Genomic DNA, 18,003 nt, shown 5'->3' on the forward strand with positions numbered 1-18,003 from the left:
TTCTTTTCATTAGGATGGTTCTCCTTTCACGTAATTTAATTTTTGAGCAGTTTTTTGTAGGTAGGTGTCACAGGGTCCTTCTCCGGTACCACACAATCAACAGAGCAAGAGAATAGTCAACAATTCCAAGACCTTTATTTAGGCAAAACACGAAAGGTCCATATATACGATCCATCACACAAAGGATAAAATATTCCAGAACACGAATGCAGTTCAGTAACAGGATAAAAGTCCAACAATCCAGCACAGAGGATAACAGTCCATATTCCCTTCTTTCTCTCTGATATGCTCTTCACATCATGGTTCCACATCAGACTGATCTCTGTGTCTCACCTCCCTGATATTTACAAATCTCCCCAGTAACACCATGATAATCAGTAAAATAGAAATATACACAAAAATGATACCCACATAGCATATCACACCATCACAACCGGTATGTCAGTGTGCATAGTCATTACATTAATTCTGTGGTGTTCTTGGTGGTATTCTCTGTGCGTTTGCCCTTCTTTATTGAATATTTCTTTCATTTTCAGTTTTTACAGTTTGGACTGAATAGATTTTGGAGAATTTGTCCATATAGTTCCTCCCTATCATCTTTATTAGCTGTCCAGATATAAATTCACAGTATGTATAATAGGAAATTAAACTGTATAATTCACCATATTTTGCAGTTGAGTGAAATTTATCCTGACTAATTCACTTCCAGTAAAAAAATCAAATAAAATCAGTTTGGTTTTTGTACTGAAGAAAGGCTGATTTACATGAAGCTTTTGGGCCCTGAATAGGAATGAGCAAGCACTAAAATGCTCGGATGCTCGTTATTTGAACCAACCAATTCCTAATACTTGGATGCTCGTTTCAAGTAACGAGTATAATAGGAGTCAATGGGAAATCCAAGTATTTTTCTGGAAGACCCTACAAGGAGGTCTGGGGAGCAGTGAATATGTTAAAATGGATAAAAAAAAGTGCTGAATGGAAAGAGAACACCATAGTGAAGACCCTTGGAAGTATCTCTGACTCCCAGATTACTGCTGAGAACAATGATGTCACACTTTTACTCCACTTTAAGCACTGACAATAAAAAATTAAAAATCGACGACAAATTGTAGTTTATAGGAAAATAAATGTTAAGAATCATTCTTTCCTGTATAATGACTTGTATAGAACACAAAATTTAAAAACTATTACATTTTTTTTTTAAGTAAAAAATCAAATTATCATGTAGACTCATAAAGGCTATGCCCTAAGTGCAAAAGTTGGCAAAAATTAGAAGCAGGGTCATGCATAGACTATTGAAGGCAACTACTTGCGACCCTCATTAAAATATTTTCAAAGCGTAGTTGATGTACTCCTACACTCATAAAGGCTTTTCACAAAGGGCAAAGCCAGGAAAAGATTTTTTTAGTAGGGTCATCCAATCATATCCCTGTCTCATGTCTTTTTCCATTCCCACCTGGTATGCATGCAAAGTTTTAACTTTAATTGTGATTAGTGACTGTTTAAGTAGGCAGAGAAGCAGGATTGTTGTGCTGATTATAGTGTCATCGCCGCTCCCCATCTTTGTGCAGTCCTCAAAGGCTTGGAGAACTCCACAAATGTGAGACATCCATGGCGTCCCTGGCCACAAGCACTTGGTAAAGGCACGAGTGATGTTTCTGCACACGTGCTGGTACAAGATGTAGATGCCACACAGGGAAAAAGAGTGGAGGCTGGGGACCGAGTATCAAAGGACGGCTACCGCCATGAGTCGGCTGAAAATCCTCCATGTTTACAAGCCTCAATGGCAACATTTCCACAGCAACCAGCCTGGAAATGTACCCATTTAGCACTTGAGCCTGTGGGTGGGTGGCTTTGACCTTTCTTTTTCACTCCAAGGCCTGGGGTAGGGACAGCTGAACACTGTACTGGGGCAAGTTTTTGCAAGTGCCTGAAGATGTCGCCTCAGAATATGCAAGGACAGGTGCAGAGCGGAGGCATCTGTGCCAGTGTCATGGAGAGGGGATTAGGAAGAGGCAGTGATGTAACCCGCTGGCACTAGTCGTGGACCCAGGTGTTCAGCCCACTGAGTTGGGTGCTTGGATAACATGTGCCTGATCATGTTGTGGCTAGGCTCTAAGTGGTCAAGACTCTGCTGATCTTGACATGGCACAGGTTGCAAATGATCATATTTTTTGTCTCAGAGCTCTCTTTAACCCCTTTCTGCCATTGGACGTACTATTCCGTCCATGTGGGGTTGGCCCTACTTCCCAAGGACGGAATAGTACGTCCACCGCGATCAGCCGCGCTCACGTGGGGAGCACGTCCGATCGCGGCCGGGTGTCAGCTGACTATTGCAGCTGACATCCGGCACTATGTGCCAGGAGCAGTCACGGACCACCCCCGGCACACTGTGATCAAACATGATCACAGTGTTCCGGAGATATAGGGAAGCATCGCGCAGGGAGGGGGCTCCCTGCGGGCTTCCCTGAGATGATCGGTACAAGGCGATGTTCTCACCTTGTACCGAGCGTCTCCTCCCTGCAGGCCCCAGATCCAAAACGGCTGCGGGGCTGCATCCGGGTCCTGCAGGGAGGTGGCTTCACAGCGCCTGCTCAGAGCAGGCGCCGGGAAGCCTCCAGGAGTGCACGTCAGATCGCTGATCTGACACAGTGCACAGCAAAGTGTCAGATCAGCGATCTGTCACTTTACTGTGATGTCCCCCCCCCCCCCCGGGGCAAAGTAAAAATGTAAAAAAGAAAAAATATTACATGTGTAAAAAAAAATAAATATATTTAGTATCGCCGCGTCCGTAACGACCCGACCTATAAAACTGTCCCACTAGTTAACCCCTTCAGTGAACACCATAAAAAAAAAAAAAAAAAACGAGGCAAAAAGCAACACTTTATTATCATACCACCGAACAAAAAGTGGAATAACATGCAATCAAAAAGACGGAAATAAATATCCATGGTACCGCTGAAAACGTCATCTTGTCCCGCAAAAAACGAGCTGCCATACAGCATCATGAGAAAGAAAATAAAAAAGTTATAGTTTTCAGAATAAAGCGATGCAAAAATAATTATTTTTTTCTATAAAATAGTTTTTATCGTATAAAAGCGTCAAAACATAATATAAATGAGGTATCACAGTAATCACACTGACTCGAAGAATTAAGCTGCTTTATCCATTTTACCAAAGGCGGAACGGTATAAACGCCCCCCCCCCACACAAGAAATTCATGAATAGCTGTTTTTTGGTCATTCTGCCTCACAAAAATCGGAATAAAAAGCGATCAAAAAAAGGTCACATGCCCGAAAATGTTACCAATAAAAACGTCAACTCGTCCCACAAAAAACAAGACCTCACATGACTCTGTGGACCAAAATATGGAAAAATTATAGCTCTCAAATTGTGGTAACGCAAAAAACATTTTTTGCAATAAAAAGCGTCTTTTAGTGTGTGACGGCTGCCAATCAAAAATCCACTAGAAAACCCACTATAAATAGTAAATCAAACCCCCTTCATCACCCCCTTAGTTAGAGAAAAATTAATTAATTAAAAAAAGGCATTTATTTCCATTTTCCCGTTAGGGTTAGGGCTAGGGTTAGGGTTAGGTTTAGGGTTAGGGCTAGCATTAGGGTTGGGGCTACGGTTAGTGCTACAGTTAGGGTTGGGGCTAAAGTTAGGGTTGGGGCCAAAGTTAGTGTTGGGGTTTGGATTACATTTACGGTTGGGAATAGGGTTGGGATTAGGGTTAGGGGTGTGTCAGGGTTAGGAGTGTGGATAGGGTTACCGTTGAGATTAGGGTGAGGGGTGTGTTTGGATTAGGGTTTCAGTTATAATTGGGGGGTTTCCAGTGTTTAGGCACATCAGGGGCTCTCCGAACGCGACATGGCGTCCGATCTCAATTCCAGCCAATTCTGCGTTGAAAAAGTAAACCAGTGCTCCTTCTCTTCCGAGCTCTCCCGTGCACCCAAACAGGGGTTTACCCCAACATATTGGGTATCAGCGTACTCAGGACACATTGGACAACAACTTCTCCTGTTACCCTTGGGAAAATACAAAACTGGGGGCTAAAAAATAATTTTTGTGGAAAAAGATTTTTTATTTTCATGGCTCTGCGTTATAAACTGTGATGAAACACCTGGGGGTTCAAAGTTCTCACAACACATCTAGATAAGTTCCTTGGGGGGTCTAGTTTCCAATATGGGGTCACTTGTGGGGGGGATTCTACTGTTTAGTTACATCAGGGGCTCTGCAAATGCAACGTGACGCCTGCAGACCAATCCATCTAAGTCTGCATTCCAAATGGCGCTCCTTCTCTTCTGAGCTCTGCCATGCGCCCAAACGGTGGTTCCCCCCACATATTGGGTATAAGCGTACTCAGGACAAATTGGACAACAACTTTTGGGGTTCAATTTCAACTGTTACCCTTGGAAAAATACAAAACAGGGGGCTAAAAATTAATTTTTGTGGGAAAAAAAGAATTTTTATTTTCACAGCTCTGCGTTATAAACTGTAGTGAAACACTTGGGGGTTCAAAGCGATGAGTTCCTTAGGGGGTCTACTTTCCAAAATGGTGTCAGTTGTGGGGGTTTCAAGTTTAGGCACATCAGTGGCTCTCCAAACGCAACATGGTGTCCCATCTCAATTTCAGTCAATTTTGCATTGAAAAGTCAAATGGCGCTCCTTCCCTTCCAAGCTCTGCCATGCACCCAAACAGTAGTTTACCCCCACATATGATGTATCAGCGTACTCAGGACAAATTGGACAACAACTTTTGGGGTCCAATTTCTTCTCTTACCCTTGGAAAAACAAAAAAATTGGGGGCGAAAAAATCATTTTTGTGAAAAAATATGATTTTTTATTTTTACGGCTCTGCATTATAAACTTCTGTGAAGCACTTGGTGAGTCAAAGTGCTCACCACACATCTAGATAAGTTCCTTAGGGGGTCAACTTTCCAAAATGGTGTCACTTGTTGGGGGTTTCAATGTTTAGGCACATCAGGGGCTCTCCAAACGCAACATGGCGTCCCATCTCAATTTCAGTCAATTTTGCATTGAAAAGTCAAATGGCGCACTTTTGCTTCCGAGCTCTGCCATGTGCCCAAACAGTGGTTTACCCCCACATATGGGGTATCGGCATACTCAGGACAAATTGTACAACAACTATTGGGGTCCATTTTCTCCTGTTACCATTGGTAAAATAAAACAAATTGGAGCTGAAGTAAATTTATTGTGTAAAAAAGTTAAATGTTCATTTTTATTTAAACATTCCAAAAATTCCTGTGAAACACCTGAAGGGTTAATAAACTTCTTGAATGTGGTGTTGAGCACCTTGAGGGGTGCAGTTTTTAGAATGGTGAAACACTTGGGTATTTTCTATCATATAGACTAGAGTTGAGCGACTTTCATTTTTTTAAGATCGAGTCGGGTTTTGTGAAACCCGATTTTGTCCAGAGTCGAGTCGAGTGCAGTCGGCCGATTATCGCTAAAAGTCGGGGATCGACCGAAACACGAAACCCAATGCAAGTCAATGGGGAAGCATAGTCGGCAGTGAGTGCAGGCCAGGAAAACACCTACAGTGCCCATTTTAATGCCAAAAACATCCATTCTTGTTTCTGAAGCTTGTCAATCTTAATTAACTTTATAATAATAGTTGGGCATAGGGAATTGGGGGTCATTTGGCAAAAGTTGTGGGGGGAGTAGGGCCGGCTCAAGTTTTTCGTGGGCCCAGGAAATGCGGACTACGTCACGGCGGTGTTGCAAAGGAAAGGTAAGTATTTCAACGTTGCAAGTGCTGTGATCCTGAGCAAGCAGGGGGGGCCCACTCGTTCGCATTGGCACTGGCACAGGGCCCCTCAAAGTACAGCGATGTGTGTTTGCATGGCGGGGGCGCCTCCCACCAGCAGCGACACTTTTGCGTACTCTGAGGGGCCCTGTGCCAGTGACGTCGCCAACGAGTATGCCCCCCCACCTGATGAAGGAACCTGCACTTTCATCTGCACCTTCCTCTCTGTCCCTGTGTAAGGTGGTATAACATGCGGGAAGGGGAACCTTACTTTCAGCAGGGTCAGATTCTGGCTGTGTAGAGTATAAGGGGAATGTAGTGGTCTAGGTCAATGTACCAGCAGACTCATCTAGCAGTGTCTGGGCAATGGGCAGGATGAGGAGGAAACAGATATAGGGCCAAAGAATAAAGTAGGCTAAATGCAGTTCAAAATTGGTAACAGGACTAAACAGGCGGCATTGCTTTGTTCAGTGGAGTAGCAAACCCAAGAGCAGCAGACACTGTTTCAAGGGCATAACCACACTAGTAGGCCAAATGCAGTTTAATATCTGATAGTATAGGGCGAAAGCCAGAATGTGGAAGCTCAGCTTTGTTCAGTTGAGGACAACACCAGGCAGGGGCAGACAGACACCTTTAGTAGGCCGGAACAGCCAATGGCATTTTTAAAAATGGTAATTTGGAACTGAAGGTTGAAGCTCAGCTTTATTCAGTTGAGGACAACACCAGGCAGGGGCAGACAGACACCTTTAGTAGGCCGGAACAGCCAATTGCATTTTTAAAAATGGTAATTTGGAACAGAAGGTTGAAGCTCAGCTTTATTCAGTTGAGGACAACACCAGGCAGGGGCAGACAGACACCTTTAGTAGGCCGGAACAGCCAATTGCATTTTTAAAAATGGTAATTTGGAACAGAAGGTTGAAGCTCAGCTTTATTCAGCTGAGGACAACACCAGGCAGGGGCAGACATTCACCTTTAGTAGGCCGGAACAGCCAATTGCATTTTTAAAAATGGTAATTTGGAACAGAAGGTTGAAGCTCAGCTTTATTCAGTTGAGGACAACACCAGGCAGGGGCAGACAGACACCTTTAGTAGGCCGGAACAGCCAATTGCATTTTTAAAAATGGTAATTTGGAACAGAAGGTTGAAGCTCAGCTTTATTCAGTTGAGGACAACACCAGGCAGGGGCAGACATTCACCTTTAGTAGGCCGGAACAGCCAATTGCATTTTTAAAAATGGTAATTTGGAACAGAAGGTTGAAGCTCAGCTTTATTCAGTTGAGGACAACACCAGGCAGGGGCAGACAGACACCTTTAGTAGGCCGGAACAGCCAATTTTTTAAAAAAACAGCAGTTAGTAAGAGGCAGAAGGTAGAAGCTCAGCTTTATTCAGTTGAGGACAACACCAGGCAGGGGCAGACAGACACCTTTAGTAGGCCGGAACAGCCAATTGCATTTTTAAAAATGGTAATTTGGAACAGAAGGTTGAAGCTCAGCTTTATTCAGTTGAGGACAACACCAGGCAGGGGCAGACAGACACCTTTAGTAGGCCGGAACAGCCAATGGCATTTTTAAAAATGGTAATTTGGAACAGAAGGTTGAAGCTCAGCTTTATTCAGTTGAGGACAACACCAGGCAGGGGCAGACATTCACCTTTAGTAGGCCGGAACAGCCAATTGCATTTTTAAAAATGGTAATTTGGAACAGAAGGTTGAAGCTCAGCTTTATTCAGTTGAGGACAACACCAGGCAGGGGCAGACAGACACCTTTAGTAGGCCGGAACAGCCAATTGCATTTTTAAAAATGGTAATTTGGAACAGAAGGTTGAAGCTCAGCTTTATTCAGTTGAGGACAACACCAGGCAGGGGCAGACAGACACCTTTAGTAGGCCGGAACAGCCAATGGCATTTTTAAAAATGGTAATTTGGAACTGAAGGTTGAAGCTCAGCTTTATTCAGTTGAGGACAACACCAGGCAGGGGCAGACATTCACCTTTAGTAGGCCGGAACAGCCAATTGCATTTTTAAAAATGGTAATTTGGAACAGAAGGTTGAAGCTCAGCTTTATTCAGTTGAGGACAACACCAGGCAGGGGCAGACAGACACCTTTAGTAGGCCGGAACAGCCAATTTTTTAAAAAAACAGCAGTTAGTAAGAGGCAGAAGGTAGAAGCTCAGCTTTATTCAGTTGAGGACAACACCAGGCAGGGGCAGACAGACACCTTTAGTAGGCCGGAACAGCCAATTGCATTTTTAAAAATGGTAATTTGGAACAGAAGGTTGAAGCTCAGCTTTATTCAGTTGAGGACAACACCAGGCAGGGGCAGACAGACACCTTTAGTAGGCCGGAACAGCCAATGGCATTTTTAAAAATGGTAATTTGGAACTGAAGGTAGAAGCTCAGCTTTATTCAGTTGAGGACAACACCAGGCAGGGGCAGACAGACACCTTTAGTAGGCCGGAACAGCCAATTGCATTTTTAAAAATGGTAATTTGGAACAGAAGGTTGAAGCTCAGCTTTATTCAGTTGAGGACAACACCAGGCAGGGGCAGACAGACACCTTTAGTAGGCCGGAACAGCCAATTTTTTAAAAAAACAGCAGTTAGTAAGAGGCAGAAGGTAGAAGCTCAGCTTTATTCAGTTGAGGACAACACCAGGCAGGGGCAGACAGACACCTTTAGTAGGCCGGAACAGCCAATTGCATTTTTAAAAATGGTAATTTGGAACAGAAGGTTGAAGCTCAGCTTTATTCAGTTGAGGACAACACCAGGCAGGGGCAGACAGACACCTTTAGTAGGCCGGAACAGCCAATGGCATTTTTAAAAATGGTAATTTGGAACTGAAGGTTGAAGCTCAGCTTTATTCAGTTGAGGACAACACCAGGCAAGGGCAGACATTCACCTTTAGTAGGCCGGAACAGCCAATTGCATTTTTAAAAATGGTAATTTGGAACAGAAGGTTGAAGCTCAGCTTTATTCAGTTGAGGACCACACCAGGCAGGGGCAGACAGACACCTTTAGTAGGCCGGAACAGCCAATTTTTAAAAAAAACAGCAGTTAGTAAGAGGCAGAAGGTAGAAGCTCAGCTTTATTCAGTTGAGGACAACACCAGGCAGGGGCAGACAGACACCTTTAGTAGGCCGGAACAGCCAATTGCATTTTTAAAAATGGTAATTTGGAACAGAAGGTTGAAGCTCAGCTTTATTCAGTTGAGGACAACACCAGGCAGGGGCAGACAGACACCTTTAGTAGGCCGGAACAGCCAATTGCATTTTTAAAAATGGTAATTTGGAACAGAAGGTTGAAGCTCAGCTTTATTCAGTTGAGGACAACACCAGGCAGGGGCAGACAGACACCTTTAGTAGGCCGGAACAGCCAATGGCATTTTTAAAAATGGTAATTTGGAACTGAAGGTAGAAGCTCAGCTTTATTCAGTTGAGGACAACACCAGGCAGGGGCAGACAGACACCTTTAGTAGGCCGGAACAGCCAATTGCATTTTTAAAAATGGTAATTTGGAACAGAAGGTTGAAGCTCAGCTTTATTCAGTTGAGGACAACACCAGGCAGGGGCAGACAGACACCTTTAGTAGGCCGGAACAGCCAATTTTTTAAAAAAACAGCAGTTAGTAAGAGGCAGAAGGTAGAAGCTCAGCTTTATTCAGTTGAGGACAACACCAGGCAGGGGCAGACAGACACCTTTAGTAGGCCGGAACAGCCAATTGCATTTTTAAAAATGGTAATTTGGAACAGAAGGTTGAAGCTCAGCTTTATTCAGTTGAGGACAACACCAGGCAGGGGCAGACAGACACCTTTAGTAGGCCGGAACAGCCAATGGCATTTTTAAAAATGGTAATTTGGAACTGAAGGTTGAAGCTCAGCTTTATTCAGTTGAGGACAACACCAGGCAAGGGCAGACATTCACCTTTAGTAGGCCGGAACAGCCAATTGCATTTTTAAAAATGGTAATTTGGAACAGAAGGTTGAAGCTCAGCTTTATTCAGTTGAGGACCACACCAGGCAGGGGCAGACAGACACCTTTAGTAGGCCGGAACAGCCAATTTTAAAAAAAAACAGCAGTTAGTAAGAGGCAGAAGGTAGAAGCTCAGCTTTATTCAGTTGAGGACAACACCAGGCAGGGGCAGACAGACACCTTTAGTAGGCCGGAACAGCCAATTGCATTTTTAAAAATGGTAATTTGGAACAGAAGGTTGAAGCTCAGCTTTATTCAGTTGAGGACAACACCAGGCAGGGGCAGACAGACACCTTTAGTAGGCCGGAACAGCCAATGGCATTTTTAAAAATGGTAATTTGGAACTGAAGGTAGAAGCTCAGCTTTATTCAGTTGAGGACAACACCAGGCAGGGGCAGACAGACACCTTTAGTAGGCCGGAACAGCCAATTGCATTTTTAAAAATGGTAATTTGGAACAGAAGGTTGAAGCTCAGCTTTATTCAGTTGAGGACAACACCAGGCAGGGGCAGACAGACACCTTTAGTAGGCCGGAACAGCCAATTTTTAAAAAAAACAGCAGTTAGTAAGAGGCAGAAGGTAGAAGCTCAGCTTTATTCAGTTGAGGACAACACCAGGCAGGGGCAGACATTCACCTTTAGTAGGCCGGAACAGCCAATTGCATTTTTAAAAATGGTAATTTGGAACAGAAGGTTGAAGCTCAGCTTTATTCAGTTGAGGACAACACCAGGCAGGGGCAGACACCGTTAGTAGGCCGGAACCAGCAATGTGTTTAAAAACAGCAGTTAATCAGAGCCGGAAGGTAGAAGCTCAGCTTTATTCAGTTGAGGGCAACACCAGGGAGGGGCAGAAGCCGTTAGTAGGCCCTAACCACCATTTTGTTTTTTAAAAAACACTTAATGAGAGCCAGAAGGTAGAAGCTCAGCTTTATTCAGTTGAGGACAACTTGAATTAGGGACTGCATACAGACTTAGCAGGCTGTCCCCTGTGTGGACCATGCATCCAATACATTAACCCATTGAGCCACAAAGGACACGTAACCTTCCGTGGCCATGCCTACAGGTCCATGTGTCTGTTGTCAGGTGTACCTTTGTCAGTGTAGGCCTATTTGAAGGAGGGACCGCAGACAGGCTTCGAAGGCCTAACACAATAAAATGGGCTGGCTGTAGGCACTTTAAAATTGGTTCCAGGGGTACACGGGCAGCAGTGGTCTGGTCAGTGGAGGCCTAGTGGAAGGAGGGACCGCAGACAGGCTTCGAAGGCCTAACACAATAAAATGGGCTGGCTGTAGGCACTTTAAAATTGGATCCAGGGGTACACGGGCAGCAGTGGTCTGGTCAGTGGAGGCCTAGTGGAAGGAGGGACCGCAGACAGGCTTCGAAGGCCTAAAATAACAAACAATAGGCTCATGGCAGTTTTACAGCGGTTACATGGATACACGGGCAGGCAGCTGGTGATGAGTGGAGGAGTATTTAAAGTAGGGACCGCAGACAGGCTATCAAAGGCCTAAAATAACAAACAATAGGCTCATGGCAGTTTTACAGCGGTTACATGGATACACAGGCAGCTTGGTGGTGAGTGGAGGAGTATTTAAAGTAGGGACCGCAGACAGGCTATCAAAGGCCTAAAATAACAAACAATAGGCTCATGGCAGTTTTACAGCGGTTACATGGATACACGGGCAGGCAGCTTGGTGGTCAGTGGAGGAGTATTTAAAGTAGGGACCGCAGACAGGCTATCAAAGGCCTAAAATAACAAACAATAGGCTCATGGCAGCTTTACAGCGGTTACATGGATACACGGGCAGCTTGGTGGTGAGTGGAGGAGTAGTGCAAGGAGTGTCTGTCCCAGTACTCCCAAAATATAAATAGATGTTAATGTCTCGCAAAACAACCAAAACAAAAAAAAAAGGTGGCATACTTAGGTACAGGGGTGGGCTCATCTACTGAGTTTCTGACATAGTAATTTGGCAGTAACTATTTAATGGTGCCAATATAGGACACAGACACAGACTACTTTAAGTTGCATCATAGATGTCTACAAATTTGTATTGTCAGTGCCAGACATTGAATGATGTCAGCGAATAGACTAAAGATTGGTGGAGCTGTGCGACATAATTTTGCACGTGGTAGAGCACATTTTGAGCTGGGGTAGGGGGGAACTCTCTTGAGGCCGGCGGGACCGGCATGTTACAACGGTGTGTCTGACGTTGGGTGCGCACCACCACCGCCAGAGACACTACATTGTACTATGAGGGACCCAGTAGCAATGCCGTCAACCAAAAGCGAGCACACCCACCTCTTCAGACAAACAGCAGTCTCACGGGTGCTTGCGCCAAGTCGCGATACCACGGCCCCGTGTGGGGAGTTTTGCCATTTAGGGAGGTGTAAACATGTCGTATGCTGTACAATCAGCTGCAGCAAATTAGACATTAGAAAAGTAATTCACAGGCAAGAGCTTTTCATAGGAAAGCTAGGTGTCGGCCGGGCAAGGTGGGGCAAAAGATTTCGAAATCCAGTTGTGGTTCATTTTAATGAATGTTAGATCGTCAACATTTTGGGTAGCCAGACGAGTCCTTTTTTCGGTTAATATTGAACCTGCAGCACTGAATACTCTTTCTGATAGGACACTTGCTGCCGGGCAAGCAAGCTCCTGCAATGCATATTCTGCCAATTCTGGCCAGGTGTCTAATTTGGAGGCCCAGTAATCAAATGGGAATGACGGTTGAGGGAGAACATCGATAAGGGATGAAAAATAGTTAGTAACCATACTGGACAAATGTTGTCTCCTGTCACTTTCAATTGATGCAGCAGTACCTGTCCTGTCTGCGGTCATAGCAAAATCACTCCACAACCTGGTCAGAAAACCCCTCTGTCCAACGCCACTTCTGATGTGTGCACCCCTAACACTCCTAGTCTGCTGCCCCCTGGAGCTCGTGTGAGAACGATCACGTGCGCTGTGTGCTGGGAATGCCTGAAGCAAACGGTCAACAAGAGTTGATTGTTTGGTTGCTAATATTAGTTCCAAGTTCTCATGTGGCATAATATTTTGCAATTTGCCTTTATAGCGTGGATCAAGGAGGCAGGCCAACCAGTAATCGTCATCGTTCATCATTTTCGTAATGCGTGTGTCCCTTTTTAGGATACGTAAGGCATAATCCGCCATGTGGGCCAAAGTTCCAGTTGTCAAATCTCCGGTTGTGATTGGTTGAGGGGCAGTTGCAGGCAAATCTACGTCACTTGTGTCCCTCAAAAAACCAGAACCCGGCCTTGACACGCAACCAATTTCCTGTGCCCCCGGGAAAGGTTCGGCATTAAAAATATACTCATCCCCATCATCCTCCTCGTCCTCCACCTCCTCTTCGCCCGCTACCTCGTCCTGTACACTGCCCTGACCAGACAATGGCTGACTGTCATCAAGGCTTTCCTCTTCCTCTGGTGCAGACGCCTGCTCCTTTATGTGCGTCAAACTTTGCATCAGCAGACGCATTAGGGGGATGCTCATGCTTATTACGGCGTTGTCTGCACTAACCAGCCGTGTGCATTCCTCAAAACACTGAAGGACTTGACACATGTCTTGTATCTTAGACCACTGCACACCTGACAACTCCATGTCTGCCATCCTACTGCCTGCCCGTGTATCCTCCCACAAATAAATAACAGCACGCCTCTGTTCGCACAGTCTCTGAAGCATGTGCAGTGTTGAGTTCCACCTTGTTGCAACGTCTATGATTAGGCGATGCTGGGGAAGGTTCAAAGACCGCTGATAGGTCTGCATACGGCTGGCGTGTACAGGCGAACGTCGGATATGTGAGCAAAGTGCACGCACTTTGAGGAGCAGGTCGGAGAACCCAGGATAAGTTTTCAATAAGCACTGCACCACCAGGTTTAAGGTGTGAGCCAGGCAAGGAATGTGTTTCAGTTGGGAAAGGGAGATGGCAGCCATGAAATTCCTTCCGTTATCACTCACTACCTTGCCTGCCTCAAGATCTACTGTGCCCAGCCACGACTGCGTTTCTTGTTGCAAGAACTCGGATAGAACTTCCGCGGTGTGTCTGTTGTCGCCCAAACACTTCATAGCCAATACAGCCTGCTGACGCTTGGCAGTAGCTGGCCCATAATGGGACAACTGGTGTGCAACAGTGTCATCTGCCGATGGAGTGGTTGGCAGACTGCGTTCTGTGGAAGAGCTGTAGCTTCTGCAGGAGGACGAGGAGGAGGAGGAGGGGGTGCGAACGCCTACAGCCAACTGTTTCCTAGACCGTGGGCTAGGCACAACTGTCCCTAAATTGATGTCGCCTGTGGACCCTGCATCCACCACATTCACCCAGTGTGCCGTGATGGACACATAACGTCCCTGGCCATGCCTACTGGTCCATGCATCTGTAGTCAGGTGCACCTTTGTACTCACAGATTGCCTGAGTGCATGGACGATGCGCTGTTTAACATGCTGGTGCAGGGCTGGGATGGCTTTTCTGGAAAAAAAGTGTCGACTGGGTAGCTCGTATCGTGGTTCAGCGTACTCCATCAGGGCTTTGAAAGCTTCGCTTTCAACTAACCGGTAGGGCATCATCTCTAACGAGATTAGTCTAGCTATGTGGGCGTTAAAACCCTGTGTACGCGGATGCGAGGATAAGTACTTCCTTTTTCTAACCAGAGTCTCATGTAGGGTGAGCTGGACTGGAGAGCTGGAGATCGTGGAACTTTCGGGTGTGCCGGTGTACATGGCAGACTGAGAGACGGTTGGAGACGGTATGGTTTCCGCCGGTGCCCTAGATGCAATATTTCCTCCTACAAAACTGGTGGTTCCCTGACCCTGACTGCTTTTGGCTGGCAAAGAAACCTGCACAGATACTGCCGGTGGTGCGGAAAATGGTGGCCTTACAGTGACGGAAGGGATGTTGCGTTGCTGACTAGCTTCATTGGCCGAGGGTGCTACAACCTTAAGGGACGTTTGGTAGTTAGTCCAGGCTTGAAAATGCATGGTGGTTAAGTGTCTATGCATGCAACTAGTATTTAGACTTTTCAGATTCTGACCTCTGCTTAAGCTAGTTGAACATTTTTGACAGATGACTTTGCGCTGATCAGTTGGATGTTGTTTAAAAAAATGCCAGACTGCACTCTTCCTAGACTCGGATCCCTTTTCAGGGATTGCAGACTGAGCTTTAACCGGATGGCCACGCTGTCCTCCAACAGGTTTTGGCTTTGACACGCGTTTTGGGCCAGATACGGGCCCGGCAGATGGAACCTGTTGCGATGTTGATGCCTGCTGCGGCCCCTCCTCCACCTCCGCTTCTGAACTACTGCCGCCTGCACCCTGTTCCCCCAATGGCTGCCAATCGGGGTCAATAACTGGGTCATCTATTACCTCCTCTTCGAGCTCGTGTGCAACTTCGTCTGTGTCACTGTGTCGGTCTGTGGTATAGCGTTCGTGGCGGGGCAACATAGTCTCATCAGGGTCTGATTGTGGATCTGTACCCTGAGAGGGCAATGTGGTGGTCTGAGTCAAAGGAGCAGCATAGTACTCTGGCTGTGGCTGTGCATCAGTGCACTCCATGTCAGAATATACTTGTAATGGGCATGGCCTGTTAAATGTTTCACTTTCTAAGCCAGGGACGGTATGTGTAAAGAGCTCCATGGAGTGACCCGTTGTGTCGCCTGCTGCATCCTTCTCTCTTGTTGTAGTTTTTGCTGAGGAGGACAAGGAAGCGACTTGTCCCTGACCGTGAACATCCACAAGCGACGCGCTGCTTTTACATTTACCAGTTTCGGAAGAGGAGGCAAAAGAGCTAGAGGCTGAGTCTGCAATGTAAGCCAAAACTTGCTGTTGCTGCTCCGCCTTTAAAAGCGGTTTTCCTACTCCCAGAAAAGAGAGCGTTCGAGGCCTTGTGTAGCCTGACGACGAAACTGGCTCCACAGCTCCAGACTTAGGTGGAATATTTTTATCCCCACGACCACCTGATGCTCCACTACCACTACCATCATTACCAGCTGACAATGAACGCCCACGACGACCTCTTGCACCAGACTTCCTCATTGTTTTAAAATCTTAACCAAAGTAACTTTATTTGTTGCTGTCAAACAACTTACACGGTGAGCTATAACTTCAGTATGATTTCAATATCCCTTAACAGGTTGGTGAGACCACAAGGAAAATCAGGCACAATGTTACACACTCTGTTTTCTGTGGCACAAAATCACAGAGATGACACACACGCAGGACTGTCACTCAAGCACTAATGTCAATATTAATCTCCCACCTAATTTATTTATTTATTTTTTTCAGGGAGACTTTAGAAACCAAATAATATTAAAAAAACCAAAAAAATAAATAGGCTTTCTATGGCCCACTGAATGAGAGAGAGGTGGCACACCCAGGAGTCAAGACTGGCACACAAGCTGAAAGGGCAATATTACTCTCCCACTGTTTTTTTTATGTATTTTTTGTTTTTTAAGGGAGACTTTAGAATCCCAATAATATTTAAAAAAATAAATAAATAGACTTTCTATGGCCCACTGAATGAGAGAGGTGGCACACCCAGGAGTCAAGACTGGCACACAAGCTGAAAGGGCAATATTACTCTCCCACTGTTTTTTTATGTATTTTTTGTTTTTTAAGGGAGACTTTAGAAACCCAATAATATTTAAAAAAAAAATAAATAGGCTTTCTATGGCCCACTGAATGAGAGAGGTGGCACACCCAGGAGTCAAGACTGGCACACAAGCTGAAAGGGCAATATTACTCTCCCACTGTTTTTTTAAGTTTTTTTTTTATTATTTTCAGGGAGACTTTAGAAACCAAATAATATTAAAAAAACCAAAAAAATAAATAGGCTTTCTATGGCCCACTGAATGAGAGAGAGGTGGCACACCCAGGAGTCAAGACTGGCACACAAGCTGAAAGGGCAATATTACTCTCCCACTGTTTTTTTTTTTTTTTTCAGGGAGACTTTAGAAACCAAATAATAAGAAAAAAAATAAATAAATAAATAGGCTTTCTATAGCCCACTGAATGAGAGATAGCACACACAGCAGTGGCACACAAGCCCTGACTGAGGCCAATATTTTTCTCCCACTGATTGATGTAGTGTTTTTGTGTTGAGGTAGATTTTAGAACACAAATCAAGGAAAAAAAAAAATGCTTTCTATGGCCCACTGAATGAGAGAGGTGGCACACCCAGGAGTCAAGACTGGCACACAAGCTGAAAGGGCAATATTACTCTCCCACTGTTTTTTTATGTATTTTTTGTTTTTTAAGGGAGACTTTAGAATCCCAATAATATTTAAAAAAATAAATAAATAGGCTTTCTATGGCCCACTGAATGAGAGAGGTGGCACACCCAGGAGTCAAGACTGGCACACAAGCTGAAACGGCAATATTACTCTCCCACTGTTTTTTTATGTATTTTTTGTTTTTTAAGGGAGACTTTAGAAACCCAATAATATTTAAAAAAATAAATAAATAGGCTTTCTATGGCCCACTGAATGAGAGAGGTGGCACACCCAGGAGTCAAGACTGGCACACAAGCTGAAAGGGCAATATTACTCTCCCACTGTTTTTTTAAGTTTTTTTTTTATTATTTTCAGGGAGACTTTAGAAACCAAATAATATTAAAAAAACCAAAAAAATAAATAGGCTTTCTATGGCCCACTGAATGAGAGAGAGGTGGCACACCCAGGAGTCAAGACTGGCACACAAGCTGAAAGGGCAATATTACTCTCCCACTGTTTTTTTTTTCAGGGAGACTTTAGAAACCAAATAATAAGAAAAAAAATAAATAAATAAATAGGCTTTCTATAGCCCACTGAATGAGAGATAGCACACACAGCAGTGGCACACAAGCCCTGACTGAGGCCAATATTTTTCTACCACTGATTGATGTAGTGTTTTTGTGTTGAGGTAGATTTTAGAACACAAATCAAGGAAAAAAAAATGCTTTCTATGGCCCACTGAATGAGAGAGGTGGCACACCCAGGAGTCAAGACTGGCACACAAGCTGAAAGGGCAATATTACTCTCCCACTGTTTTTTTATGTATTTTTTGTTTTTTAAGGGAGACTTTAGAAACCCAATAATATTTAAAAAAAAAAATAAATAGGCTTTCTATGGCCCACTGAATGAGAGAGAGGTGGCACACCCAGGAGTCAAGACTGGCACACAAGCTGAAAGGGCAATATTACTCTCCCACTGTTTTTTTTTTTTTTTTTTTTTTTTCAGGGAGACTTTAGAAACCAAATAATAAGAAAAAAAATAAATAAATAAATAG

This window comes from Ranitomeya variabilis, chromosome 2, assembly GCF_051348905.1.
Source record: "Ranitomeya variabilis isolate aRanVar5 chromosome 2, aRanVar5.hap1, whole genome shotgun sequence".
Taxonomy (NCBI): domain Eukaryota; kingdom Metazoa; phylum Chordata; class Amphibia; order Anura; family Dendrobatidae; genus Ranitomeya; species Ranitomeya variabilis.